At 37.2% G+C, this 12,511-nt stretch overlaps 1 protein-coding gene across 1 annotated transcript in view; it reads left to right on the forward strand.

Moving 5' to 3' along the window:
- LSAMP (limbic system associated membrane protein) overlaps positions 1-12,511 on the forward strand; it is a 710,022-nt gene that overhangs the window by 136,929 nt on the left and 560,582 nt on the right. The window lies entirely within an intron of this gene.

A 12,511-nucleotide genomic window follows, 5' to 3' on the forward strand; every position in this document is an offset into this window, starting at 1 on the left:
TAAGCACTTGGTTCACCAGCCCCAAAGGGCTTCCAAAAGCAAGCAGGGAAGCTCTGACTAAAAATTGGCTTCTAGAACTATCTCATCTGTCTTTACCAGTTAAACCCATAACTATATTCTGCCACAGCTAGTTTCCATAGACACCATCATGACTTGTTTTCCATGCGTTAAGGTAGACCATTCATATTTTACAGAATTCTCAGAGATTCCCCTATTTTCTTTTTAACTCTATTTTAGTATTTGGTATGTTGGATGCTAATTTATCTGCTTATACATCATTCTTCCTCACCAAGGAGTTTGTTAAAATCTTTACGATGTTTCAGACACTGTGCTAAGGGTTTTATATAGATAATTTATTCACCTTCATAATAACTCTGTGAAGTTGGTACTATTATTAATCCCACTTTACAAATAGGGAACTGATATAGCAAGAAGGTAAGAAAATGATCAAGGCTGTATAATTATAGATGCTGGAGTCGGGATTTGAACTGAAACTAATTTCAGAAACTGAGCTCTTACATATTGCATCAGAAACTAGGAAACTTGACCTCTGACCACCGAGGTCAGCTCTAAACTGGCTAGGTAGGTAACCTTAAGCAATTATTTTAGCTTCTCTATACCTCATTTCTTCATGCATAAAATAACAACTAATAATAACTGACTAACTAGGAGAATTTGCTTAAATGACATGTGTAGAAGTGCTTAGCCCTAGACCTGTTATTAAGTTTTTAATAAATGCTCGTTTTTCTTTCTTTCTTGCCCTTCTTTGCCCTACGAGGCCTGTGGACCTACCTTGACTTTTCTGAAGCACATGACATCCTGTGTCAATCTGTGCCCAGTCCCCTTGAGTAAGAAGGTGCTTGGCCTCACTTGGATATGAGAAAACATGGGCAGTGCCAGGTGATTACTGAGAGGGCAGAACGGGATGCGGGTCACTGCAGCTGTCCCTGCACTGACCGATGATGGCAACGGATCATCACACTGGCGCTGGGCCACATATGGCCATGCAGCATGCCCTGCCTCAGTTCTCTCTGTATTGCTCATGTGAGTTATACATGTAATTAGGCAGGCAGCCGGCTAAAATAGCTCCACAGACAGCAAAGTTTCATCAGCAGAAGGGCACATTTTGGTTCATGTGACTCTAACAGTACTGCTGCGTGTCACAAAGCTGTGGTAATTGATTGAAGGACAAGTTGGAAAGTCATGGAGTAATGTGCTGTCCACATGGTCAGGCCTCCATGGGTGAAACAAAGTGGGAGGTTTAGGAGTGCATCTGAGACCATCAGAAAAAAAATCAACCCCTGAAATGTTTTTAATAATGGGATCCTCACTACAATGTGCTTTTCTTCCAAAGAACTCATAGTTTGTATTTTTGTGACCGCATCCTTAGTATTTACTAAGACCACCACTGAAAAATAAGATGGAAAAATCACATTTTAGATAAACATTTTTTTGAGAGAAATGTCATGAGAGGAATGCATGCTTCCTGCAAAATAGATGTGCATTTATAAATCAAGACACACACACACACTTGCAAAAAGCATATGGTGCATTTTTTTAAAACCGTTTGAATAAAAACTTTATTTCTCTTAATTTTTGGTTTGTTGTGGCTTCCTTCCTGCCCCTACCTGACCTTAGGTTTTTGAGAGACATCTTCTGGTGTGTGTAAGGCCAGTGACCCATATCTTCTTGATAGGAGAATCGGTAACTGTTAAGTCTTAGGTGTCCTGGTGAGAAGTGCTTGTGAGAATTTTAAGTCAAAGGCACAGAAAATGGGAGAAAATCATAGAAAAGGAAAGATTAACTGGACTATGAAAAATGAATCCAAGGAAGAGGGGGAGAATAAGGAACTCAGAATGGAAAGCGAGGAAAGAGAAAGAAGCTAGTGGACCACCAATATTCATCTGTTAAGGGTGCTCAGACTGGATCTTAGCATATTAATGCTCAGATTTCATCTCATATCTCCAGAGAAGTGAGAGAAATCCAAAGATTAATATTAATATTATTATTATCTTTAATTTGTCACAGGGAATGTGTACTCACTAGAGAGAAAGGGAAACTGAGAAAGCAAGCTGCCAGGTCCAGCACTTGAATCGTCAGCCATGTGGGAGTCCAGCACCTCAACCACTAGGCTACCCACTGACCCCTGAGCCAACATTTCTAAGGAACCTTTTTGACCAGTTCATTTTCACCATCATCTGTACCCTATCTCCATATAAAAACTTCTATTATGACTAAATATGGTGATTTTTCTTTTTTTTTTTTTCATTTATTTCTTTGGTGGAATAAGGGGAGGGAAATGTGAAGGAACAGGGGGTTTTAGGGTGATGAAGCCAAAGAGTTTTAATGGCACAGATCTATACCACCCTTTTCTAGCTTATTGATGAGAAACCAAATGGCATGAAATTGAAAAATATTATTGATTGATAGATTGCATCTATTTCTTCCCCCTTTTTGTGCTGCTTGCCATTCTATCTGAGATAAAAATTAAATTGACTTGGCACCAGTTTCTCCTCACTTAGGCATACATTGTGGCTCAGAGTCTTATTTCTTCAAGATTATCCATAATAGATTGTTTTACAGATTGTTTTCGCTTCTTCCTTAGTTAAATCAAAATGCATTCATTGATGTAGCACCACCAATAGGACCACTGCTACTGCTGTTACCATTAATACTATTATCTCTACGGTAGTAACCACTTGTTACCATCATCAAAAGCACAGTGATTGGGGCTTCCTGCTTGATATCTCCCCTCATTTATATTTCATAATAAACTCTTGAAGTACATACAATTTTAGAAGCAACTAGGTTTACGGAAGTTTTATAATTTGCTACAGGTCATGTAGCTAATAATGGCCGGGCTGGAATTCAAACTGAGCTATGTCTCATTGTCTGGTTTTAAACTTTTGTATAGCTCACTGTGCAATGAATAGGGATGGAGTTCAAACCAAAGAAAAGAGGAAAAAAAAAAGAATAAAATTAAACTTTGCTTCCTACTTTAAAATTTAGTTGATGAAAAGCCAAGCATGTATAAAGAGTTCTAATTTTGTGTACATAGTTTGAATATTTTGAACATTCTCAAATGATGAATCAGAATCACATCACCAATTTATTAAAAATACAGATACCCAGACTGCAAACAAGAAATTCTGGGATGGAGCCAAGGAATCTAAAATTTAAAAAATAAAATAAATTTCTCCACTGATTTCTAAACCTATACAACTTTGAGAACTGTTACTAATCCTTAATATCCAAAGTGATACATAAAAGGTTAAACTGATTCCAACCAAATAGAGTTGGCATTGGAGAAGTCTATGTGAGTGAATGTTATAGATTTTTTCAGGGCTATTCAACTCTTTGAGGTCATATCATGATTTCTACAAATCTATTTCAGTTACTTTATACTGGCACTCACTAATTCTATAAATTAATATGTTTAATTCTTGCTTGTTTGACTAGACCTTCCACTTCCAAAATATCTTAAATTGACATACTCTTCTATAAAACAAATAATTTGATCTTCTAACCTTCCAGGAAACTCATTCTGGTAATCTAATTCATGAAAAAAAAAAATGCCTTATCATCATTATCATCATCGTTTTAAGTTATGACTGTCAATATTTTGCTTAGCTAGTGTTTTTAGATTCTTGGTCAAATCACTCTATCTGTCTCAAATTTTTCATATATTTGTAATGACGGAGTTGGAATAAATCATCTCAATATTGTTAAAATTGGACATCATCCTAAATACTGAGACATTTTTCTTTAATTGAGCAACTTCATCATAATTCAGTAAATACAGAATTACAACTTCAAAAAGACCAGCTCTGGAATAACTGGGAGTCTTGCTGGACAGATTCAAGGCTTACATCTGAAAAATTACTATATATACAGAAAGCCTAGAGGATTGAAATAGTCTGGAGCATTTTAAGATCGGACAGCTGATGAGTGGGTAAAGGTTGCCTGCACCTCACTCTGTCAGCCTGTCATTATAATGAACATCAGAATCACCCGTATACCAAATTAGGAAGCTCAGGACTTCATCTGGACTGAGAATGAGCTTCTCCCAGAAACTGGCTTAGTTCCATGAGGATGGTTTCAGTAGCTGGTCTCAGCAACTGTAAGTTTTGCCTCCACCTGCTGCTGTAAGGACTTGTGTTGCCAGAATTCTGTGACTTCTCTTGTCCTTGATTATAATATAGGCGAAAAACTGCCTTGAAAAGATAAAGATATTTTACATGATTTACAGTCTGACCTTAAGATGCTCTTGACTGTATGTCTGAAGGAAAAGAAGGACCGGCTGTTCCCAGACAGGTTGAGTTCTTTCCTTATCAGAAGGGTTAAAATAAATATTCCATCCCTCTGTGCCTTTCTAGCATTTCTCTAGCTGATAAAAAGGGAGATGTGTTGGGCTGAGAGTTATGGTGAAGCAAATCCAAAGAGATGAGACAAACTTTTATCTTCGCCAGTAAACATCAAGTGTGAATTGGGAAAACAGGCAAGGCACGACATGCCCATCAGAAAAAGGGCTGACCAGGGAGTGGAGAGTCACAAAAGCAAGAGCAGCAATGACTGCCAAGACCAACTACAGTCTTAGCTGAGGGATGAAGGTATTCAGCAACAGAACCAGTTCATCTTTTCAGCCCTTAAGCATTTGAATTACCCAGCCACCTTCTTTGTTCTGACTCTGCACCCTAATACAACCTCTATTATGTCCTTTGCATGGGAAGAAGACACCAGTCACATCTGATAGCCTGTGCAGAAGTTTTCTTTTGCATTATGAAAAATAAACTCATTTTTTGAAGTGTTAATTTGGCTAAGGAGCAAATACAAAGTTTATATTTAGATTGCATGTGGAAAGGGGATTCTCATGCTAAATACAGTTACTGGTTAGAACAGCACTCTTTAATATAGTAAGTAGCCCCAGCCAAATGTAGCTACTTAAATTGAAATTAATTAAAATTAAACTTATTAAAAATTCAGCTCTTCATTCTCTCAACCACGTTTTCAGCAGTAACATGTTATCTATACCTAGGGGTTACTATAAACAGTACAGATTACCAAATATTTCTATTATCATAGAGCATTCTATCAGGAAGTTCATGTTTAGAAAGTAATATATATATATATATATGTATACATACATTTAGGTTTTTGTCATAGCAGGTGTGTACTTGCTAAAAAGAGAGAGAGAGAGAGACAGAGAGAGGAAAGTGAGAAATCATCCCTGGGGAGGATAGCCGTGCCACAATACCTTCTCCTCCACTCTCTTCCTAGGATTTTGGGCATGCATGCACATGTGCCCAGGATGATTTTGGAGAGGTTTTTTTTTTTTTTTTTTTTTTTTTTTTTTTTTTTTTTTCTCGCTATAGGGCGTGTGCGCTCGCCAGACAGACAGAGAGACAGAGAGACATAAAGCAAGAAATCACCCCCCCCAGGGGGGATGGTCACACCACAATCCCTTCTCCTCCATTCTTCTCTTGGGATCTTGGGCACGCACGACATGCGCCTGACGTGAGTTTTAAGCCACTGGGTCCGGGACGCGAACTGCGGTCAACTACTTGGGAGTCCAGCGACATAGCCATTACGCTAACTGCTGGTTCCCCCCACGATGATTTTCAAGTTGCTTGGTCCAGGATTCGCATTGCAGTTGACAATGTGGACGTCCAGCACCTTAACCACCATGCCACCTGCTAGCACTGAGAAAGTAATTATTAATTCCTTTTCCAGATTATACTTCGTGATGTTCAGTAACATGATAGACTTAGCTGAGCCTCTGTTTGTGAAATGGGAAAAAGTCGTCAGCAAAAATATGTATTTTAATGTAGTTGCTAATTGATTCTTTATAAATTAAACCAAGTAGAGTGTTTGTATATTTAAGTATTACCACAAATAATATGCCCCAACATCAGTGTGGTCCATAGGAACTCTCATAATTTTAAACCACTTTATCTTTTCAACAATTTCTCTGTAAAAGGAGGCAAAGAGAAGTACTGAAAGGTTATCTTTAATCTTGTGAAAGAATGATAGGAAACTGTAAATCTGTAAAATGTCTGTTATTAAATGTGAACTTGTAAATGAGCAAAGCTTTACTAGAGAAGAAACTATGATGATATTATACAAATGATTTCAACATTGGTATGCTGCTTTTCTGAAAAGCTCTCACATGCGTTCTCTGATTTGTTACTTAAAATAATCCTGAGAAATAGCGAACTATCATCTCTGGTTTACATGTTCAAAGAGGTTAAGTTACTCGTTCAAGGTCATGTTAGTAATGTCAGCAATAGAACTTGGGCTTTTGACTCCTAAGCTCATGGTTTATTCTGCCATCTCACCACGCTTCAGTTGTCACACGAGTAGTATATTTTAGGAAAGGCAGCAAGAGATAAAAAAACGGAAATTTTGAAGATTTAGAATCATGAAATGCAGACTGAAAATATTCTCTCTTCAAACCAAAGAAGTACACCTGAGCTTACTTAGTATACTGCTTCACTCACGCAATTTAGCTCACATCCCTCCATTCATTCATTCATCCAGTGTGGACTACATACTCGTATGCTATCTTGCTAGACCGTGGAGATAAAGAGATAAAGATTATTATTATTATTATTTGAGATATTTTTGCTATAGTGTGCATGCACTCTCTGGAGAGACAGAGATGAGAGCCAGAAAGCAAGAAATCACCCCCAACCCACTGGGAGGATGTTCACAGGGCAATCCTTTCTCCTCTCTTCTCCTCTTGGGATTTTAGACATATACCTGGTCAAAGTTTGAAGCTGCTGGGTTCAGGTCTTGAACCACAGTTGACCATGTGGGAGTTCAGCACCTTAACCACTACACCGCCTGCTGACCCAGATGATTATTCTTACTTACGAGGAAAGTGATACACATTGGTTAACATCAGTGGCCTACAAGCTGGGGAAAAGTTTATTAGTAAATTTTCTGAGAACAGAAGGAAAGGGATAGTTAAATTTGTCTAGAGGGAGGTGGTTATGAGAAAAAGCTTTGTACTCTGTAGGTAACATGCGAGCTGGATTTAGAGGAAAAGTAGTAAAATATTGGTATATTTCTAAAGGGGAGGGGAAGTATTTCTAGATAGAAGAAACAGGATGTGCAAAGTTATGTCGATTTAAAACAAAATTAATACAATTTATTGTGCTTCCAGGTACTTTATGAATCCATTAAACATCTTTTTGTCCTCATTATAACACTCTGAGGTGGTGCTATTATTTCATGCATTTTACAAAGAGATAAACTGAGGCTCAGAAAGTTTACTCTAGGTGAACTATTTACTAACGGACATAATCGGGATTCAGATATATGCAGCCAGGTTCCAGAAAATGTGCTCTTCACCGCATAGTAGTGATAATACTGCATAGTCACTTTTATAACCTGATGGGTTTTTCCTTTTTATGGTGTATCATAAGCTGTTTCCCAAGTCATTAAAATTCTCTATAAATGCTATTTTAATAGTACAAGAACCCATCTTATTGATGTATTATAATTTGTTTAACTCGTCCTTTATTGTTGGGCATTAAGTTGTCTCCAATTTTTTACTATTTTGAATAACGGTGGATAACTATGTTTCTGAGTCGAGGCTTTCTTCACAGCCCCAATCTAAAGAGAAAAAGCCTCTTGAGACTTCCTTGGTACTGTCACCATGCGTAAGAGCAACCCCAGAATGCAAAAGCACATATCACCACATACTGTATGTGTTCTAGTGTGGCTTATTTGCTTTGGGAATTGCCCCCAGCATATTAAACAACCTAAGTTGGCTCCTTCTGAAGATCTGGATATTTCTAGACCTCTGCTACCCACTTAGTATATACTGAAGGATGCATGATTGCAAGTTACTTTTACTATTAACCTAAGAAAAATATAATTAAGAAAGTAACTCAGCTGAAAATGTTATTACAAACCCAAATAAAGGTGATCTTTGGATTATCGGTTCCTCTGAATTCCTTATTACACTTATCTGTCCTTTCAAGTAGGTGCTGGCATTTTTTGATTGTTTTGCCCTAAGTCGAAGGAGACAGAAAAGTAATGGTGTAGGTTAAGGTGTGAGAACTTTTTTCCCCTAAATGAATGCAATTAAAATTATTTAAGTTATTCAACACTGCTTGACCTACACTGATTGGACTTCCTTTTTTTTTTTTTTTTAAATGGTGATGGCATCTGTGTCAAGGAGGAAACCTAAAAATGCTGAGTGAAGAACACACATCCTTCATTTCCAAAAGGTTCATTTCCCACTCCTGCTTCAGACTGACAATGAGTTGTAGTTCAAAAGCTGCCCTGCAGGGAGGCTCATATACCCTATAATTTAAAGGGTCTCTCAGACGCCTCTTGGGAAACTTGGTAAAACATTCTATTTAGAGACATGCCTGCTGATATGACATATATTTTTATAGTTATACCTCTTTATTGCTGGGACATAAAACCTGTTTTCACTCAAAATGTGCCTGCTTTCAGAAAATAGAACAAGAAACACACAGAAAACAGGGATCCTATTATCGCATATTATGACTTTCGTTTTATAGTTCTCTTTTCCAACTCATCTCTTTTCCCTGAAGCTAAGGAGTCTGGAGAGCAAAATCTTCTGGACATTTCTTCCATTAGGCTGAGGGATGACTCCTAGGTTACAGACCAACACTTCTGAAGCTCTCATTAACTTTTTACTACCATCAATTCTGCTAAGTACATGTGCAGCAGGATCCTTCATTCAATTATTCATTCTTTTCTTCCCATTAAAAACCATCTATGTAAGCCACATTTCAGGAGCACTAGCATGTGCTAAGAATCGTTCTACCTGTTGCAAGAACACAGATGTGCTCAAAAACTTCTGATTCTACCCTTAGAGGTCTCTCAGTACTCTCAGCACGTGCCTGTCCTCTGTAGAGTCTTGCATACACGAAATTCTTCCATTTCCTGATTTTAAACATTCTGATCTTACTACATTTTCATTTACCCTTTCACAAACCCCTCTCCTAACCCATTACAATGGGGGAGGGAAATTATCCATCTAGCTAAGGATAATTTCTTCACTGTGTACTGCTCCCCAATACTGCAAACTCTTTTGAGGACAAAGATTGTACCTGATGTCACAGACCATTGATTCTTCAGGGTCTAGCACAGTTCTTGGTCCATAATAATCTTTTAATAAATGTTTTCTAAATAAATAAAGTTTATTCTAAAGGAGATAATAACCTCATATGGAAACTTAGAAATGTGTTAGGTACAGAATAAAAACTTGAAACATTAACTGAAGGAAAAACTTTATATATATAATTTTTTTAAAAAACTGTAGAAATATGTTCAGTATGAAAGGCAGACATAAAATGTTAATAAGTTCAAATTCTTTGATGCAAGGAGATGAGAGGAGTTCTAGGTTTGCATCACACTTCAAACTATTCCGACTCTCCTAGAAAACCACTTTTTTTCTGTTATCATCCTGTTATCATTAGGTTAGATACTTTCATTATTCCATATACTATTTGAAAATGAGTCTTAGGAGGACCCTTTAAAAATACCTACAGAATTGTGATGAATACAAATAATATCATTTTGGGGAAATTAAGAAGGATTTTGTTTTCATTGGGCTTTAATGTTCCCACTTAAATAACTATTGTCTATCTACCTATTTTTGTTGTTGTTAGCTGGCTCATTTTTTTCTGCCTGAAAAAAATGTAGGGTTACGTGGAAATGGGAAATGTGACTAGAAGTAGCAATTTGTGTCTAAATCAGATTCCTTTTTATTCAAGGATATCTTAGTTCAGACTTTGGGAGGTTCAGGTCTTCCTTGTTGAAAATCAGATGAGGTGGGAGAGAGTAAACCAGACAAGTCTGTGTCCTTGCTTGTAGTCTCACAGATGTTTATGGCTGTCCTCTCGCTCTCACCTGTGTTCTGTTCCCTTTTATTCTCCCATTTGTGTAAATAAACTGGTCAGGTAAACACCATGAACTAAGGGGGTAGAGTGAGAAAAAGGTAATCAAGGGAAAAAAGAAATAAACAAAACTTTTAAGAAACACACAAATGAAAAATTATCTGTTGATGATAATATGTAGGATAACATATTTAACTGGACTAATATTCAGTGTATTCGTGCTGGGAAAATTCATTTTTCAAGCTGTAATGATATACAGTGATTGAATGTATAAAATCAAATACACAATAAATTGTCTTTTCTTGTAAAAAACAATACTGTAAACTAGGAATGGACTGAAGTATGAAGGGACTGTGATATAATCACTCACAAGGCCACATCATCATCTGTAATTCTTTGGTTCTCTCATTAGGATAACATATTTAACTGGACTAATATTCAGTGTATTCGTGCTGGGAAAATTCATTTTTCAAGCTGTAATGATATACAGTGATTGAATGTATAAAATCAAATACACAATAAATTGTCTTTTCTTGTAAAAAACAATACTGTAAACTAGGAATGGACTGAAGTATGAAGGGACTGTGATATAATCACTCACAAGGCCACATCATCATCTGTAATTCTTTGGTTCTCTCATAGAAATAGGGAAGGACCTGGGAGTCAGATACATAAACAAAAGGAGGTGCCTCATCCTTAATCTTTCTTTAGAAGGCAAATGTGTTCAATTAAATCAGCACTAGATGCCTGGTACCGTCTCAAAGTCCTAAAAGCACCTTCCATGGAGTGCTTTGACTTCTCTCCCTATTCACCATGGGCTCTATAATGAGGCTTGTGACTTTTCTTCCCTTCTTCCATGAGAAAATCATTCAGAAGCAGAAGAACGACACAGCTCTTTTCTTCTGTTCTCTACCTTCCTCATCAACAACACCCTAGCATAAATTGGTTGATGCCACTTCAGCATCACATGTGTATTCACCTTAGATGCCATCAACACCATTGCCTTAATGTAGGTTCTCATCAGCAGTCACCAGGTCTGTAGGTCTTTTATAGTAAGATCCCTGATATTCTCTATAACTTAGTCATACAAATATTCATTTTCCTTACCTGTTGCCAGAATCATCTTTATAAAATCCAGCAACCTTTTCATTCACCTACTAAAAACCCTTTGTTTTGTCTTTGTTATTGGATAAATACATTCATACCATACTGGCCCATGCCTTCCTGCTCACTTTTCTCTGTTGTAATACTCCACACTTAATCTCACCCATCGCTCAAATTCGGAACCTAAACAAATCTGTCTTGCTTGTTTCCTCATGGACACGGTGTTGTTTCCCAGTGTTGTCCCTGTAGTTTTCATCATCTGGAACCACTTCTTATTCATGTGCAAATATCCCTCTAGCTTTCACCTACTGAGAGAAGCCCTCTGATAATGCATTTCCTTTCCGCCTCAAGCCCCACATCATTTTGTATTTCTTCATCCATACACTCCTGTATTTATCCATTTTTCTATTGATTATAAGTACATTGGATTGAATATTTCATGTTATGCTTTTATCCAAATTAATTTTGGGCTGTTTGAGGGCAGAGGTGATCTGTTGTTGATCCTCAAGTCCTCCAGCTAGCACACGGCAGTAGTTCAGACTCTTTACTGACCTATATAGAACATCCTACGAAAGGGACAACCCAATTGAGTTAGCACAATCTATGAGCGAATGTGCATGTGATTAATTATGTCACATCAAGTGAGGTAAAAATCATTTGTGACCTCTTCATGTCTCTTCCTAGGAGGTTTTAAACCTGTTCTCAACGCTTATCACACTCCTCCATAGATATCACCCCAACCATGTCATTTAAGTGATGCCATCCCTTAAATTCCGCTGGCTGCTTTAACACTTCCATCAGTTCACACTTGCTTTTCACAATGATATAAGGGATAACAACCCAAATATCACACACCATGTAAAAGATTGTTATGTGCATCCAGTTGTTAAATCTGTTGTGCTCTCAGTATGCCCATGCCAATCTGCACGTACCGATTATTCGCTCACGGGGTTAGTGACTGTAACATTTTTGATTAACCTCTCTGTACACTTCACAAGCACTTACTCTGGGCCATGTTCAGATCATGAAGATGCCCTGAATCACTGAGATGTTGCTGAATATCTGTTGACCTCATTTTTACCAGTGTGAAGTAATTCAGTCCTCTTCAAATTCAAGGGAAATAAAAATAGCATTTTTCCTACATTTGTTTCCATTCCTGACATAATAGATAGAGAATTATAAACCAAAGGAAAAAAAAAAAAAGCCCATTCAAGATTCCTTATATTATGCCTGCAATTCAAAATTCGTGCCACAGTAACCTCACATCTCATATTTCGGTGCCAAGTTTGCTAATCATCCTAAGGTCTATTTCTTTAGTGTTTTGTAATTTGAAATAAGCAAAATTATGCACATTTTCCATTTCTAAAGTTTAATGACATATGGCAATTTTCTCAAAATCTTTATTTCTCCCAAATGTCTTCTGCAGGATGCCTGACTTCTGTAGTTTGCTTAATTCAAGTCAGAGACAACTTGACATTTCAGTTACTATTTACCCTCTTTTGAGATGAAGCCAGGCATTTGCGTGA

The sequence above is a fragment of the Tupaia chinensis genome, unplaced genomic scaffold (genome assembly GCF_000334495.1).
Source record: "Tupaia chinensis unplaced genomic scaffold, TupChi_1.0 Scaffold149148_1, whole genome shotgun sequence".
NCBI lineage: Eukaryota > Metazoa > Chordata > Mammalia > Scandentia > Tupaiidae > Tupaia > Tupaia belangeri.